The sequence below is a fragment of the Canis lupus genome, chromosome 28 (assembly GCF_011100685.1).
Source record: "Canis lupus familiaris isolate Mischka breed German Shepherd chromosome 28, alternate assembly UU_Cfam_GSD_1.0, whole genome shotgun sequence".
Classification (NCBI taxonomy): domain Eukaryota; kingdom Metazoa; phylum Chordata; class Mammalia; order Carnivora; family Canidae; genus Canis; species Canis lupus.
Genome location: NC_049249.1, coordinates 3,786,196 through 3,804,682, shown reverse-complemented (window position 1 = coordinate 3,804,682; position 18,487 = coordinate 3,786,196). Strand labels below are relative to the sequence as shown.

Below are 18,487 nucleotides of genomic sequence, written 5' to 3'. Positions count from 1 at the left end.
CGGCGTGCGTCCAGGGGCGGGGCCGCGAGGGCGCCATTGTGCCGCTCCCGGGGCGGAGCCAGGGATTGGTCTGCGGGGCGCGGGGCAGGGCCGGGGCCTGCGGAAGGGGACGCTGTGGAGAGGAGAGCCGCTGCCTCGCGCCAGCCCTTTCTCAGGGCGGGGGAGGGTCTGACCGCGGCAGCGTTGAGCTCCGGGAGATGCTGACTGGGAGAGTTCCCCCCCTAAACCGGGACCTCAAGGACTCCGGTATTGAAGATCAGCGTGAGAGAAAAAAAAGAGTAATTTCCTGCCAAGGAGAAAATAGGGAACCGAAAACAGCGAGACGGATAAAGGCGGCTCCGATTGCAGAATTTAGGGAAGGAGTAACATGTTCACTGAGGTTGCTCACATGTTGATTACTTGGGCTGAGGAGTCCCCGGTCTCTGAAGGTGACCCAGAAGACCCAAGGGAACACCTGAAACTAAAGGCTGGGTGGAAATGGCTTCCCAGCCTGAGAGCAGTGGAGACTTCTTGATGTGTTCTGGAGTTAGTAATTATCACCATTTTAATTTTTGGAGACTCTTTATAAAGAGGATGAGATCAAGGCATTCATCACAGGTTTCACAGAACAGATTATTTTAAAATCACTGGTTAAATTAAGGGAATGTTTGGAGCAGTGGCAGATTATGAGCGGATGACAGTAAAAAGCAGTTTGTCAAAAGCTGATTCTAGGAAAGAAAAATGGGAAAAGTGAAAGGAAGAGCTGTTAGAGGGGGTGAAAATGTACAAGGAGAAAATTAAAGCAAAATTACTGAAAATGAGTCCTACAAAAATCAGGTAGGTGTTCCCACAAAACTCCACAATGACTTCATCATAGCAGACTGTAGAAAAGTGGTTCTGGAGAGAGAATGCAAGCAGCCAATCTGAGGCAAATATTAAAACGGTAACAAAAAATAGTGCTTCAGAATTAAGGGACTGTGAAGCCAGGTCCAAGAAGATATGTTTATATAGTCCGTTAAGAGAGACTCAAGCTACACGGGCTCTTTGATCCCTTCGAGGGGCTCCCTGTTCATTATTGATCAACAATGCAATAATCCTTTTTTTTAAATTTTACTTATTTATTAATGAGAGAGAGAGACAGACAGAGGCACAGGCAGAGGGAGAAGCAGGCTCCAGGCAGGGAGCCCCACGTGGGGCTCCATCCTGGGTCTCCAGGATCAGGCCCTGAGCTGAAGACGGTGCTAAACCGCTGAGCCACCCGGGCTGCCCAACAATGCAATAATCTTTGAGAGCCTCCCTGAAAGAAAGATTAGAGCCTTGGCCTGATTATGAGCCTCTCTCTGGTCTTGGGAGTAATCCTAGGTGCCTATTAATGTTTTTTTCAGAGATGAGAACCAGCAACATTACAGGTAGACCCTCTTTCACAGTGAGGCCTGAAATTGTTCATACTGGTGCCACAAATCCAGGCCTTGCCCACAATTTCCAGTTCTTCTCACCAACTGGAAAATATTTGCCCACACTTGTCTTCCTGGACCACCTCAGCTGTGGGGTCATAGGGACCTCCATTCTTTTCACCTCAAAAATGTCTCACCTAAACTCAGAAATCTAAAAGAGACTTTTTAAAGATTTTACTTATTGGGACGCCTGGGTGGCTCAGCGGTTTGAGCATCTGCCTTCGGCTCAGCACATGATCCTGGAGTCCTGGGATCAAGTCCCACATTGGGCTCCCCGCATGGAGCCTGCTTCTCCCTCTGCCTATGTCTCTGCCTCTCTCTGTGTGTCTCTCATTTTTATTTATTCACGAGAATAAATAGGCTCCCTGCAGGGAGGCTGACTTGGGACTGGATCCCGGGTCTCCAGGATCAGGCCCTGGGCTGAAGGCGGCACTAAACGGCTGATCCATCCACCCCACCCCCACATGGTTGTTGTTGTTGTTGTTTTTATTGTTGAGAGTACCTGCAGACACGTGCACCTTTAAGGTTTGTGATTTAAAAACAATTGAATTCACCACAAATGAAGCTCACCCCAAAATGTATCCTCTCGGAGAGACTGACCTGCCTTTTAATTTCCTATTTATGTAAATAGATTATCACAAATTTAACGCCTTTCAACAAATATTTTTAAGTTTCAAAAATAAGCTCCTCTGTGGAAGCCACTCATCCATAACAAATGGTACAGAAGTTTGTATTGTCTGGAGTCTATTAAAATTTTCCAGTTACTCCTTGAAAGAAAACTTCATTAAGTTTTGCCCACCCCCTTCCCTAGGAGAGTGCCAATGAGCAGGATCCCTGAGGCTCAGAGATGGCTTTTATTCAAAGCTACAGTATCTATCAGATAGCAATACAGTAACAATAGCTTGCATGTATTACACCTTCACTGTGGTTTGTACTGGTTTTGAATACTAAATCTCATTTAAACATCATAGCAAGCTAGCAGCAGGTGTTAACTACCATCACCACTTAGTGGAAGGAAACTGAAGTACAGAGTCATTAAGGTAATTTTCCTAAGGTCACTCAGCTTGTAGATGGCAGGTGTAAATGCTGGCATGCTGAGGCACTTTGGTTCTATGGTATGTGCTCTTTTTTTTTTTTTTTTTTAGATTTTATTTATTCATAGAAGACAGAGAGAGAGAGAGGCAGAGACAAAGGCAGAGGGAGAAGCAGCCTCCCTGCAGGGACCCCAACTTGGGACTCTATCGGGGACTCCAGGACAGCCTGAGCTGAAGGCAGACATTTTAACTGCTGAGCACCCAGGCGTCCTATGGTATGCACTCTTAACTGCCGCACCCTTGAACCCAAGAGAGAGAGACTTGGGCTGGCTTACAAGCCCCTTTTTTGGCTTCCTTTCCCACTGAGAGAAGAAAAGAATGATGTAAAAAAGGTAAGTTGAACTACCCAGCAGCAGCATGGAACCTGTCCAGATGTAATGTTTCTCCTTGAGGCCAGGTACTCTAGCAGGCAGGGATGACAATGAAAGAACCCAGGTGGGATGAAAGCCAGTTCAGCTGCCTCATCTGGAGAATTTTCTTGATCTATACAGACAAATAAACTTTTGTGGGATACCTGGGTGGCTTAGCTGTTAAGGCCTTCGGCCCAGGGGGTGATCCTGGAGTCCCAGGATCGAGTCCCACCTCAGGCTCCCTGCATGGAGCCCGCTTCTCTCTCTGCCTATGTGTCTGCCTCTCTCTGTGTGTGTCTCTCAAGAATAAATAAATAAAATTTAAAAAAATAAATAAACCTTTGTGAAGAAGGTCAGTTGTATGGTGTTGGATGGTGACTTATTGTTTTCACTTTGTAGTATATGCAAATAATGAATTATGTGGTACACCTGACATGAATATAATGTTATATCCCAATTTTACATCATTTAAAAAAAAAGAAAAATGCACCTTTGAAGCAGCACCAATGCTTCAAGAAGTCACCACCCCAGAAGGCTGGACCCTTGGGGTTTTGCAGTTATTTCAAACAGTACTTTGTATTAAACAGTGAAAGAGGAATTATGGCACCTCTCTGAGCTTGTTACTTGCTTGAATTGTTTTTTTTATTGTTTTTTGCCTAGCAAAAGACTGCAAGTGGGCTGGGTGATACTGGGCAATATTGCATGGATGCCCTTTGACCATTTCCTCATCAGGGCAAGCCAGAAAAAAGGCCTGGCTTGGACATTAGTTGAGCTAAGGTCTGTCTGTCTTCATTCTGAGTTGTAAGCTTTTAGCTTGATTATAAGTTTTCCCATCCCAAAGTATGTACAATTAAATGCCTTCATTTCTATGGGGCTCAGGAGAGTCAGGAAACTTCATTTGGATTAAGACGTACATCAATGCCAGTTATATCTCAATAAAAAGTGGCAAGAAAAAAAGATGCACTGGATGCAGGGCAGCTTGCAGCTCTTCTCTGTCTCTTTTTCTCTTTCAGTAACTTCCATTTTTAAAAAAATATATATATGGAATATTTAAAACGTGCAGAAAATTACAGATACTTTACAAATGTAAGACAGTTGACATTTTGATATATTGACTATTTCATTGTTTGGGGACAAAAACTTAGAGGTAAACCAGTGCTGTGAGGTACTTTTCAACCTTTTTTTTTTTTTTAAGATTTTATTTATGTATTTATTTGAGAGATAGTACACATGAACAGGGGCAGAGGGAGGAGCAGACTCCTCGCTTAGCAGACAGCCTGACCCAGGGCTGGATCCCAGCACCCTGGGACTATAACCTGAACAGAAGGCAGATGCTTAACCAGCTGAGCCACCCAAGTGCCCCATGAGGGGCTTTTCAACTCTTTAAAAAGCAATTACTGTAATACAATTTTTGAATGATGAAATATTTCAAAATTTGAGAAAAATTTTGAAGTTAACATCAGTGGGGAGTTTTAACGTCTTGGATTAAAGAAGTAACAAGATGTGCAATCTTTTACATACATTGTTTTGAAAGAATATGCTGTGATATAAGATTGTATGGGTAGATGTGTGCTATCTTTTTTTTTTTTTAAGATTTTATTTATTTATTCATGAGAGACACACAGAGAGAGGCAGGCAGAGACACAAGCAGAGGGAGAAGCAGGCTCCATGCAGGGAGCCCGATGCGGGACTCGATCCCGGGTCCCCAGCATCACGCCCTGGCGGAAGGCAGATGCTCAACCGCTGAACCACCCAGGCATCCCAGATGTGTGCTATCTTGATCCAGTTTTGACATTCTGGCTAGAGGCTGGTCAGTTCCTCTTCTTGAACAACCCGTTAAGTCCACAACACCAAACATCTCCCTTATCTGAATTATATACTCTGGACCACTATACACCCACCCTGATTACCGCAGGGCCAAGTATCAGGTATCCTGGGATAGCCCCTGTACCCAAGGGCCCACTGAAATTATTCAAATTAGCCAATCCTAAACCTATTTGCCCTGCCTAAACTTTTCCTTCCACCAAAAATCACAATAAACCACAGTTACCCCTCACTCTGCCTCATGATTAACCTGGTGCTTCCCCCGAGTGACCTTGGGTGGCTGTGAGTACAGAAAACAGTTTTCTCTCTCTCTCTCTTTTTTTAAGATTATTTATTTATTCATGAGAGAGAGAGAGAGAGAGAGAGGCGGAGACACAGGCAGAGGGAGAAACAGGCTCCATGCACAGAGCCTGACATGGGACTTAATCCTGGGACTCCAGGATCACGCCCTGGGCTGAAGGCAGATGCTTTAACCACTGAGCCACCCAAGGATCCCAGTTTTCTCTCTCTGTATTAGCATCTGACCCCAGCATACCTCGCCCAAATTAATATGGTAAAAACAATTCCTTCCCACTGTAGCTTCTATTTTGAAACCATTGTGGTTGGATGAGTGGGAGGGAGCCTGTCCCTGCGTCAGCCCCACAATCCCCCTGAGTACTAATCCTTTGTTAGGGAGCATCCTGTTCTGCCTCCATTTGCTCATGGCAGACTTTGTGCTCCCCAAGGGCAAATGAACAAGAGGTCAGTATTGGCCAATGATTCCTGAGCTTCACTGCATGTGGCAAAGAGCTGATAGGACAGAAGTGTGAGCACAGGCCATGTGGAGTCCAGTCCTTCCTTGGAGAGCTGAATATGTGCTAAGTATTTTCATTATCTATGCTTTTGTTGAAAGTTCTTTTTTTTAATCCCTTGATAGTTTTTTTTTTAAGATTTATTTATTACTTATGATAGACACACACACAGAGAGAGAGAGAGAGGCAGAGACACAGGAGGAGGGAGAAGCAGGCTCCATGCCAGGAGCCTGATGCGGGACTCGATCCCGGGATTCCAGGATCGCGCCCTGGGCCAAAGGCAGGCGCCAAACTGCTGAGCCACCCAGGGATCCCCTCCCTTGAGAGTTATTAAGCAACAATGGTGTCCTGCTAACATGTATATTTTGACTACTTACAAAAAACATAAACCCCAAATGTTATCCTGCAAAACTAGAACAATTTTGAGATCTTTATCCCATAATAGGAGGTGTTAATAATATTGACTTTGAAAGTTTTTTACTGGGGGGCTTGGGTGGCTTAGTCAGTTGAATGTCTCCCTTCTACTTGGGTCATGATCCCAGGGTCCTGGGATCGAGCCCTCGTGTCGGGCTCCCAGCTCAGCAGGGAGCCTGCTTCTCCCTCTTTCTGCTGCTCCTGCTGCTTGTGCTGTCAAATAAATCTTAAAAAAACCAACCAACCAACCAAACAAACAAACAAAAACCCAAGTAAATAAAATCTTTTAAAAAAGAAAAAGGTTTGGTTTGGTTTTGTTTATTACCTACCAACAGGAAAAAAAGGGGACAGTTATAAGTTAAAGAAGATCAGTTAAGTAAAGTGGTTTGGTATTGGGTGACAATGAGAGAGACAAAAGGGGGGGGCTTACTCTTCCATACAAGAAAGAAAGAAAAAATACCTATATCACAGTCTCAAGTCAAGAATCACTAAAATTGGGCAGCCTGGGTGGCTCAGAGGTTTAGCGCTGCCTTCAGCCCAGGGTGTGATCCTGGAGACCTGGGATCGAGTCCCACGTCAGGCTTCCTGCATAGAGCCTGCTTCTCCCTCTGCCTGGGTCTCTGCCTCTCTCTCTCTCTTTGTGTCTCTCATGAATAAAAAAATAAATAAATAAATCACTAAAATGTCTTAAACTCATGCTTTTGTCAGGGCATCCAAGAGGCAAGCCACATCGAGGACTATAAAGAAACCAGGGTCATGGGATCCTTGGGTGGCACAGCGGTTTGGCGCCTGCCTTTGGCCCAGGGCGTGATCCTGGAGACCCGGGATCGAATCCCACGTCGGGCTCCCGGTGCATGGAGCCTGCTTCTCCCTCTGCCTGTGTCTCTGCCTCTCTCTCTCTCTCTCTCTCTCTCTCTCTGTGTGTGACTATCATAAATAAATTAAAAAAAAAAAAATTAAAAAAAAAAAAAAAAGAAACCAGGGTCAGTGGCTTCATGCCATAGCAACTTGATTAAGCTGGAGGATATTGCCCAGAAATCTCTTCTCTGTGTGTTTAGATGTGGGGGGCTACAAGAGAGATCCTTGTGTGAGGTTTCAAGGGGCAGAACCTGCTGTTCTTATCATCATTGTTGGGTGACAGAAGCCAACCTTATAGCTGTGATACCTCCCCTGCATCCTCCTTTAACTTCCCCAACTCTTGGGCCAGATATGTGTTAAGCTCAGGAAGGGTCTTCTGCTAGATGCTCACACTACCAAGACTAGAGGCAAAAACAAGGGAGCTAAGGCGAATTTTAGCTCTATTTCCAACTTGAGTTCCAGCCATTCTGGCCTCTCCAGACTCTCTCATCCATCTTCCTTTCTAGACAGAGATGCTTAACCAGCTCCCACAATAGCATCCCTGTAACAAATTATACATACACATTACCTGGTGGCTACTCTTCCTCTCTCTGAACCTTGACAGATACAGAAGGCCACTCATGCTTATACAATAGATGGGTAATGACATGACTGTTTTTAGTGCCCTCCTGCTTAATGTACTGGGAGAGATAAATCATCTGGCCTGACAAGCAGTTACTTCTGCTGCTATCCTGACATGTGGCGCAGAAACCTCTTTTTGTTTTTGTTTTCATTTTTGTTTTTCTGTTATGGAGAGAGTGCAGTGGAGTTGGGGGAGAGAATCTTAAGCAGTCTCCAGGCCCAGAACAAGGCCCAACATAGGGCTTGATCTCACAACCCTGAGATCATGACCTGAGCTGAAATCAAGAGTTATACACTTAACCAACTGAGCCACCCAGGTGCCCCTAGTAGAAATCTTTTTGTAAAAAAGTGGTCTTGTGTACATTTTCCTAAAATGATATATTTTGGTATTTACATCAAATGTGTAATATATATCTATATACATTAAAATTTTCTGCAAGGATGTACCTAAAAGTGTTAACAAGGTTTCCTTTATGCTCCTCCTCTTCTGAATATTGAGATAACCACTTATTGCAATGATTCTTGTCCTTTGTCCTTTCTTTGTGATTTTTTCTGTTAAAAAAAAATACAACTGAGGGCAGCCGATGTGGCTCAACAGTTTAGCACTGTCTTTGGCCCAGGGCGTGATCCTGGAGACCTGGGATTGAGTCCCATGCGGGGCTCCCTGCATGGAGCCTGCTTCTCCCTCTGCCTGTGTCTCTGTGTCTCTGTCTCTGTCTCTCTCTCTGTTTCTCTCATGAATAAATAAAATCTTTAAAAAAAATAAAACTGAGTAAGTTTGAAGATCAAATTGGCCTTATCAAGTGATTCATGAATCAAGCAGTATCTCATCAAGCAGAGAGATACTCCAAGGAATTCTATAAAATGGAAGGCTGTTATAGAGAGGGTTGGGCAAGGAAGTCCATTGGCAAAGGAAAAATTAAAGTTGATTGGAGGGAGGAAAGAGTTTAAGGTGACAATGACTTTTCATTGGCTGAGCTGCAGCATTTTCCATTAGTTGGGGTTGTTGCTGGACAGAAGAATATCTTTCCTGGGAAACGTAGTAAAATAGTGACATCTTCCAGTTGGAGATGCAAGGCACCACTCTTTCTGTTGGGGATAACTGACTAGTGGTAGGGGATAAGAGCTTCCTCTAGAAGTCTTCCCAATTCCAATTTTAGTTCAGATTTTCTCGATTACTTTTCACATTTCTTTCTTTTGGTCAAGAACTATCTCTCTCTTTTTAAAAAGATTTTATTTATCTATTCATGAGAGACACAGAGAGAAAAGCAGAGACACAGTCAGAGGGAGAAGCAGGCTCCTTGCAGGGAGCCCGATGGGATACTCAATCTGCAGACCTGGGATCAGGCCCTGAGCCAAAGGCAGACCCCCAACCGCTGAACCACCCAGGCATCCCAAGAGCTGTCTCTAAAAGCATTGATGATCAAGAGTTATGCTTCTCGGGGATCCCTGGGTGGCGCAGCGGTTTGGCGCCTGCCTTTGGCCCAGGGCGCGATCCTGGAGACCCAGGATCGAATCCCACATCGGGCTCTCGGTGCATGGAGCCTGCTTCTCCCTCTGCCTGTGTCTCTGCCTCTCTCTCTCTCTCTCTGTGTGACTATCATAAATAAATAAAAAATTAAAAAAAAGAATTAAAAAAAAAAAAAGAGTTATGCTTCTCAAGTTCAGTAGCCTTTGTTCTTCGGTGCCAGTAAGGACCTTTCCTGTGTGTTGTTTCCTATGTTAGAGGGAAAAATGCATGGACCCAAAACCACTTGAGGCCACATTTCAGTCACAAGAAAAGGTAGTATGGAGAATTTTCAGGCATTTCTTAAACCAAATTCTATATTTTGTCAAGGTCATAAGCATTGGAGATCATCTCAAAGTGCTGAGCAAACATCACACTCCAAACTTAGAGGCTTCATTATAGCAACTTCATCTGTAGGTCATCTGGGTGCCCTCCTAAAACAAGTTCTCTCCCTTTGCTTTTACAGGTCTTTACTGCCTAATATCAATGTTAATTTCATTGACTACCACCAGAATCTGAAGAATGATCCCTTCGTCAGAGAAAAAGTTCTTATACTTCCTCAAGGACCCTTTTAGAGGTACTAGGAATAAAATGTTAATAAATATAATAAGTCATCTACCTTGTTATCCTTAATGCCTACGAGTCACCAACCAATATATATGTGCATATATATACACACATATATATATCATATTTACTTCCAGATATATACTCTTAGAAAACTAAAATTACAGATTTCAAAAAGATAATATGTTACTTGTTACTGGAATTTTTTTTTTTTTTAATCCCTACACCCTACACCCAACATGGGGCTAGAACTCATGACTCTGAGATTAAGGATTCCATACTCTACTAACTTAGCCAGCCAGGGGCCCCTGGAATGTATTTATTCTTGCACTTGTTTTTGTTTTTTGACATTTATTTATTTTAGAGAGAGAGAGCACAAGCAGGAGTAGGGGCAGAGGGAGAGGGAGATGATTCTCAAGCAGACTCCCCACTGAGTGCAGATCTCAATGAGGGACTTGATCCCAGGACCTGAGACCACGACCTAAGCTAAAATCAAGAGTTGGATGTTTAACCAACTAAGCCGCCTAGCCACCCCTATTCTTGCACTTGCTAACAGACTGGCTAATGTTGTAGACATTATTGTAAACCAAATAATAAAGATACCATGTAGATGTGACTCAGAGAAACATAGATCATTGCACAAACCTCATTTCTTTCCTCATCTGACAACCCAGTTCCACCTCCTCCCTGGTAATAAGGCAGTCCTCTTAGATAGCTACACCATACCTTCCTTTACATATTCTAACTTCCTTCCCCACCCAAAACTGGACCTCTTAGTAGTCTTAAGAGGTTTCAGACAGCAAGAAAGTGAATAGATAGGCTTCCATAGAGTATTTTTCCCCTGTTTAATTATAATAAGAATGTAAAATAATTTTGGAATTGTCTATGGAAAATTGAGATTCTATTTCTGCTGCCAGTACTGCTGGTCACAAGCTTAGCACGCATCTGCCCAGTCCTGTGTGAAACGAGATCTTGATGTGATCACTACTTCTCACAGTTACCTGAAAGATGGGATGGTTTTATCTTAGTTTTACAGGTGAGGCACTTGTCTAAGATGTGAAAATGTGTTAAGGAAACCTAACTCAGAATTAGTCAGGAAGCCATGAAAGGAGGGCTCTCACACACACCATTCCTCACAGCTTGCAAAATCCAACAGGAAGGAAGGAGGATTTCCTCTCAGCTCAGCAACCAGTGAAAGGCCACCACAAATTTGCCTGCAGCCAATAAACTCTCATTTTTCTCCCGTGGACTTTTGTCCCAACTTCTTCCTTTCCCCTATAAAAGGATGCTCTCCTCCATTGTTCTCTGTATTTGCCTATGGTTTGCCATAGTGTGCTTGTCCCAAATTGCCATTCTTTTGTCATTCTCAAACTTGATTTTACTGACTGAATTGCTTACTTTTTCTTTTAAAAGGTTGACAATGGTTGTCCTGAATTTAAGCCAGTCTATCAAACCCTCAAGTCTATGTTCCTCTTAAACTCTCTACTAGACTGTACCTGGACACAGCCATACCTCATTTTATAGGCTTCCCTAATGCATAGATTACACTCACAATGGTTTAGTTACATATCAGTCCCCAAAAAAACATGATTCAAATTTTAGTTGCAACAGTGTATCAACTGTAATTGCATAAAATATAAACTTCACTGCCAGCTCTTCAGGTCACAAATCACTATATAAATAACAGATGTATATCATGGTAAGTGACAAGGCATATAAGTTCTCTGAAAGTCTGTCAATGATCACTGTGAATCTGTTGCTTAGCCCACATATGGACAGAAAAGCATGTGATTGGGTCACTTCTTGTCTCCCAAAATAAACCTAATGACATTCCCAAAGAAATGGATGATCAAAAGAAGGAATTGATCAATAAAGACAAAAGTACAGCAAATAAATGAAAAGTGATAATGCTGGGAGAGAGACTGGGCCTTAGTGTAAATGGAGTTATAACCAAAGGAGCTGACAGAGGGAATGTTGACATTGCTATTGTACAAGAGACTCCAGATCTGCAGCCAGAGGACGTGTTGAAGGAGAATTTAACATCAGTAAAGTGTTTATGATGAAAAGGTTAAAGATGTCCTAGAGGACATGATGCTGGCAAAATAACTTTGTGCTGGGGAATTCTAGGAGATATTTCTTGATGTTAGAAGTACAAATGGTAAAACAGTAGAATGTGATCCAAATATATAAAGGAATGTGACAATTGGCTAAAGAATTGAAAAGATACTTTTTCTGTCATAAGCTATAAAATGAAAAGAAGAGGAAGCATTATCCTTGGTAAGCTTTTATAAACAAAACACTTTCTCAATGTTTCTAATAAGTCACAGAATACAAAATAAATATTAGTTTTAGTAATGTTTTCATTTCCCAATACCCTTATAACAGAGGGTTTTTTTTTTAAGATTTTATTTATTTATTCATGAGAGATGGGGAGAGAGGCAGAGACACAGGCAGAGGGAGAAGCAGGCCCCATGCAGGGAGCCCGACATGGGACTCGATCCCGGGACTCCAGGATCATGCCCTGGGCCAAAGGCAGACGTTCAACCGCTGAGCCACCCAGGCATCCCAGTCAGAGGGTTTTTAATATTTTGGCAAAAACTTTAAAGATCACAGAAATAATAATTTTTCCCCATTGAACAATAAGATCTGTTTCCAGCTTCAATTTTGATGGTCCCATACTAATGTACAATGTGAGGAACACACAAGCACACATATACTCATAGCAAAGAATCAGTGTGGCATAAGAGGAAAATCACCAAAATAGCTTCCAAGCATTCTGGGTTTCTGTGCAACAATTTACTATTTGGGTGACTTTGAAAAAGTCATATAACTTCCCTGGGCTGAATCTCAACAGTGAAATAAGGAGTCTTAATAGTGACTCTCTTCTATCCTGGCCAGTCTGAGTACTGTTAATTGACAACAAACAAGTTAATATTGGTAAAGACCTTTCTCCTATCCTCTTCTAAGTGAGAGGGTAAACTGACTCAATCTACAATGGAGTCATGAATATTCAGTCTATAAATAAATCTACTGAAATCTGTAAATACAATGAAAAAATATTTCGGCATTTCCCAAAAATGTGAACTATAAACTCATTTCCTATTAGGGTGTTGGCTGACTTAGAGTAACAGAGTTGGTTTTCATTCGTCTTCACCACAGCTGGCAGAGAGCCTCACTTCCGTGGCTGAGCTCCTATGAGCATGGCTCTTCCTAGTGCCGAATGTATTCAGGCAACTGTCTTTTTTTTTTTTTTTTAAAGATTTTATTTATTCATGAGAATACACAGAGAGGAGAGAGAGAGAGAGAGGCAGAGACACAGGCAGAGGGAGAAGCAGGTTCCATGCAGGGAGACTGACGTAGGACTGGATCCCAGGTCTCCAGGATCACACCCTGAGCTGTAGGCGACTCTAAACCGCTGAGCCACCAGGGCTGCCCCAGGCAAATGTCTTTTAATTGTGGCTTAAATGTTTATAATATCTGAGAGGATGTCAAAAACCCCACTTTTGCTGTATTTAACACTTAAAATACTTACATGAAAGTTCTTCCTAAGGATTAAGAAATGCAATTACCTACTCATTTTGTTTTCTTTTTATTTTTTTTAAGATTTTATTTTTAAGTCATTTCTACACCAAATGTGGGGCTTGAATTTACAGCCCCAAGATTGAGTCACATTCTCTGTCTACCTACTGAGTCAAATAGTCCCATAAGGTACAATAGGTGCCCCATAAGGTTCGTTCTTTCTCTTTCTTTCTTTCTTTCTTTCTTTCTTTCTTTCTTTCTTTCTTTCTTTCTTTCTTTCTTTCTTTCTTTCTTTCTTCCTTCCTTCCTTTCTTTCCTTTCTTTCCTTTCTTTCTTCTTTTTATTGTGTGCATTTGTCTTTTTGGTAGATTTGTTTGTTTAAGTAATCTCTCTGCCCGATGCGGGGTTTGAACTCCCAACTCCAAGATCAAAAGTTGCATGTTCTACAGACTTGAGCCAGCCAGGCACCACCTCAACTCATTTTAAAGCAGTTTACTTTAAAAAGTAGTTAGCTTTCATTTACTTATCTATTCAATACTACTTGAGTCCTTTCTTTGGGCAGGAGACCATTCTAGGAGCCCTGGATACTCAGTGATTGAGCTAAACTTGATGCCTGTCTTTGATTACTGGTAAGCAACAAAGACATTTAACCCTTGTTAAATAAAACTGGATAATGTCATTTAAAACACATATTAACACCTACAGAAAAAGCCTTTCTGGCCATCAGCAAATGCTTGCTTAGAACTTATTTGAGCCCTGTGCTTAAAGGCATGGAAGACAAAGAGAATTAAATTGTTCTGTCCTTGCATTTAGAGAATTTATCACCCAGAGGAGGGATTTTCATTCTTTACTGATAAGGCATAATGTGTATCCTATCAGGCTTATCATATATTATGTCTTTTCGGAAAAGAATAAAAATTCTTAGGAGCCACAAGTTAACTAAAAAGACTTGGAGAATAGAAAAATGATTAAATCACATAGTAATAAAATACAAAGATTATTATAAAGACAACTCTAGGGGACCCTGGGTGGCTCAGTCAGTTACAGGTCCATTCAGCTCAGGTCATGATCTCAGGGTCCTAAGATTTGAGCCTTGGGTTTGGGCTCCATGCTAGGGCAGGGACTGCTTCAGATTCTTTCTCTCCCTTTGTATCTGCTCCCTCCTCCCTGCTCTGCTCACACACTTCCTTAAAAACAAAAACTTAAAATAACCTCTAATCAATCTTTGTCTAAAATATATATCGAGCACCTGATAAGAAACCTAATGTTTACTAAGAACTGTAAATAAAAGCCAATCACACTTAAGCCCTATAGGGAAAGTCAAGAGCAAGCCCTGATGATGCCTCATGTATAGCTCCTTCACCCTTCTTTCTGGCCCTGAGGGGTCAAATCTCTGTGCTATTCACAAATGGGACTTTATAAAAATTGCTTTCAGATTTTATTCATTGGATCACAGTGATTTCAGTGTTAATCCATGTTGGAATAAACTTTCACAGGTGACATGTGAAGTTTAATTTTCTTGTGCCTCCTTTTGAGAAGTATTACATCCACAGGATCAAAGTAGATGGCTAACAATCAGATGGCTGCCCCGCCCTCTATATTCAAGTGAAACTCTCCAAAGGAAACTGAAGCTTATTCTGAAGTCATTGGTATGAGTATTTCCAACTCTCTAGACTTAAGTAACAGGTTCTAACCCTCCAGGCAGAGTGAAGAAAGGCAGTGGCTTAGGGCAGAGACAGAACCAAGGAGAAGTCCTTTCAAAGTGACAGTTGAAGATAGTAGGATTTCAGTTCCTCCTTTCTTAGTCTAAAGCTGCATTGTGTGATAAGGAAGCCAGTTAGCCACACAGGGCTGCTGAGCACTTGAAATGGGCTAGTGGGATTAAGGATCTGACTTTTTAATATTTTTAAATTTATTTTTAAATAACCTCTACACACAATGTGAGACTTAAATTTATGACCCCAAAGATCAAGAGTCACATGCTCTACAGACTGAGCCAGGCACCCCTGACTTTTTTAAAAATTAATTTACTCATTGATGGAGGGGGCAGTAGGTGGGGTGGGGAATGAACAGAGGGAGAGAGAATCCCAAGCAGGCTCTGTGCTCAGTGCAGAGCCCTTTGCGGGGCTCAATCTCGCAACCCTTGATCTCATGACCCTGAGATCGTGAACTGGGCTGAAATCAAGAGTTGGACACTTAACTGAATGAGCCACTCAGTTACCCCTGACTTTTTATTTTAATTGTAGTAAAATAACAATATAAGTTGACCATCTTAACCATTTTCTAAGATCAGTAGCGTTAAGTACATTCAATCTTGTGCAAACAATCTCTGTACTCTTTTCGTCTTGAAAGCCTGAAACTCTATACATATTAAACAATTCCCCATTTCCTGCCTCCCCACAGTCCAGGGCTACATCACCATTCCTTTTTCTGGCCTATGAATCTGATCCTCCTTGAAGTGGAATCATGTGGTACTTGTCTTTTTATGACTGGTTTGTTTCATGAAGCGTTATGTCCTCAAGTTTCATCCATGTAGTAGCATGTCTCAGAATTTCCTTCTCTCTCTCTCCTTTTTGCCCCGGAGAGAGCATGAGAAGGGGGGAGGGGCAGAAGGAGAAGGACAGGGAGAGAGAATCTTAAGGATACTGCTGAATGCTGTGACTGATGTAGAGATCAGTCTCAGACCCTGAGATCATGACCTGAGCCAAAATCAAGAGTTGGATGCTTAACCAACCGAGCCACCGAGGTGCCCCGGAATTTCCTTCTCTTTTAAGGATGAATGATATTATGTTGTTTGTACAGACCACATTTTGTTTATTCATTCATCTATCAACAAATTGGGTTGCTTCCTCCTTTTCCCTATTGTAAATAATGCTGCTATGAACATTGGTGTACCACTATCTCTTTCAGATCTTATTTTCAATTATTTTGAGTATATCCAGAAATGTAATTGCTGGATCACATGGTAATCCTTTTCAATTTTTGAGAATTTGCCATGCTGTTTTCCATAGTGGCTGCACCATTTTGCATTCCTGAAGACAACACACTAGAATTCCATTTTCTTTACTTTCTTGCCTTAATTTAAATTTAAATATGGATAATTCATATTTGAAAATTTTTAACTATGTTTGGAACAACATAGATATGTGAATCTAATTTTTTAACTGTAAATTTTATAAAATATAAATATATGTTAAGTATTCCCAATAAAAATTTAACATCTGTGTTGAGATGTGCTGTCCAACAGAAAATACACACATTTCAAAGATTTACTCCAGTAAAAAATAATATAAAGTGTATCACTGATAATTTTATATATTGATTACATATGAAATTATATCTTGGATACATTGAAACAAATTAATTTTACCTGTTTCTTCCTACTTTTATAAATGTGGCTCCTACAAAAATTTTAAATTACATGCGTGGCTCACATTTTGTTTCTATTGGACAGCAAGCCTCTACTCCAACATAATGAAAATCACCAGATTCCAGAAGATAAACTCCTCCTAGGGTCCCAGTTGTTTTAATAATTGTATCTTCTGCCATTCATATCTATCTTTTTAAAAAATTATTTATTTATTCATGAGAAACAGAGAGAGAGGCAGAGACACAGGCAGAGGGAGAGGCAGGCTCCATGCAGGAAGCCTGATAGGGGACTTCATCCCAGGACTCCAAGGCTCCTGGGGGAAGGCAGGCACTCAGCCACTGAGCCACCAAGGGATCCCTATCTTTCTTTTATTATGGGAGAATTCCCTGAATGAAAACTTCCTTTTATTTTTTTAAAGATTTATTTATTTGAGAGAGAGAGAGAGAGCATGAAGTAAGCAGGGGCAGAGGGATAGGGAGAGAAACTTTAGCAGACTCCGTGCTGAGCGTGGGGCTTCATCTCATGACCCTGAGATCAAGACCTGAGCCAAAATCAAGAGTCCCATGCTTAAGCAACTATGCCACCCAGGCACCCTCTGAATGAAAACTTCTATTCACTGCTACCATAAAATGCCAGACCGTTACACCTAGTTCTCCAGTGACTATCAGGTGTTCAATTTTGGTATCCTATTTTATGTTTTGTTGGTATATCATATCATGTAATGCCTCTCACTATAGCATCAATTGACTCCTGTGCTTGGGGTGAAGGCTGGGGGCTGCAGAATAACATCTCACCGAGGAAAGCTCAGGAATATGTTAATATGTTTGCAGAGTAAAAGAGGCAGTTTCCTCCTTCTTTAATTTGACAATGCTGCCTTGACCCAACTTCTCTGTGCCTTTGTTTTGTTTTACTTACAGCTTATTTTCACTTTGAAAGCAGTCAGAAATCCTGGACTGATGGACTTCCGTGTAACAACAAAGTAGTGGGGAGCAAGTGTGGTCACTTTCAGTGGGTGGTGGCCACATGCCAGAGGGTATGTGGGGACCCAGGAAGGAACCCTGTTGGTTGGAGTGGGAAGAACCAAAAGCTAGAATTGAGGCAGAAGAGCTGTTGTTGTGACTGTATTTGACCCTCATACCAGAGTCACTCAAGATTATAACAACCATCACTATTACTCCAGTGCAGAAATAAAACTCTTCCCTGGAGGATAATTGTTCATAATTTTTTTAAAAAGATTTATTTAGGGATCTCTGGGTGGCTCAGTGGTTTAGTGCCTGCCTTCGGCCCAGAGCATGATCCTGGAGACCTGGGATCGAGTCCCACATCAGGATCCCTGCGTGGAGCCTGCTTCTCCCTCTGCCTGTGTCTCTGCCTCTCTCTCTATGTCTATCAGAAATAAATAAATAAATCTTAAAAAAAAAAAAAGATTATTTATTTGAGAGAAAGCGAGCATGTGCAAAGGGGAAGGGCAGGGGAGGGGTGAAAGATCCTTAAACTGACTCCTGGCTGAGCATGGAGCCCAACTCTGGGCTTGATCCCAGGACCCTGTGATCATAATCTGAGAGAAAACCAAGAGTCAGATGCTTTTAACCAGATGCTTAACCGAGCCACCCCGGTGCCCCAATTCATAACTTTTTAAAAATAAAATTAGGGATCCCTGGGTGGCGCAGTGGTTTAGCGCCTGCCTTTGGCCCAGGGCGCGATCCTGGAGACCCGGGATCGAATCCCATGTCGGGCTCCCGGTGCATGGAGCCTGCTTCTCCCTCTGCCTATGTCTCTGCCTCTCTCTCTCTATCATAAATAAATAAAAATTAAAAAAAATTAAAAAAAAATAAAATTAGTATTTTGGGGTCATTTTAAATCTATAGAAAGTTGCAAAGACACTACAGGGAATACCTACATACCCTTTACTGTTTCTCCTATATTTAATGTCTGATATAACCATGGTATGTTTGTCAAAACTAAGAAATCTGATTTTACCATTAATGTCTTTCTTCTGTTCTGGAAACCAAACATACAAGCCACAGAGCATTTAGCGTACAAGCTTTTTATATTCCAAGATCTCATCTGTTTAGCCATTCAGGTTAATGTTTTTTCTTTTTTTTTTTTAAGATTTTATTTATTTATTCATGAAAGACA

The 18,487-nt window shown here is 41.7% G+C and overlaps 1 long non-coding RNA gene across 1 annotated transcript; it reads left to right on the top strand.

Moving 5' to 3' along the window:
* Window positions 1–33: 33 nt before the first annotated feature.
* On the top strand, window positions 34–17,629 carry LOC119877686. The gene is made up of 5 exons (XR_005380381.1): window positions 34–816; window positions 2,579–2,859; window positions 9,359–9,469; window positions 13,541–13,607; window positions 17,266–17,629. It is a non-coding gene; the product is annotated as an uncharacterized LOC119877686 (long non-coding RNA).
* Window positions 17,630–18,487: the final 858 nt, after the last annotated feature.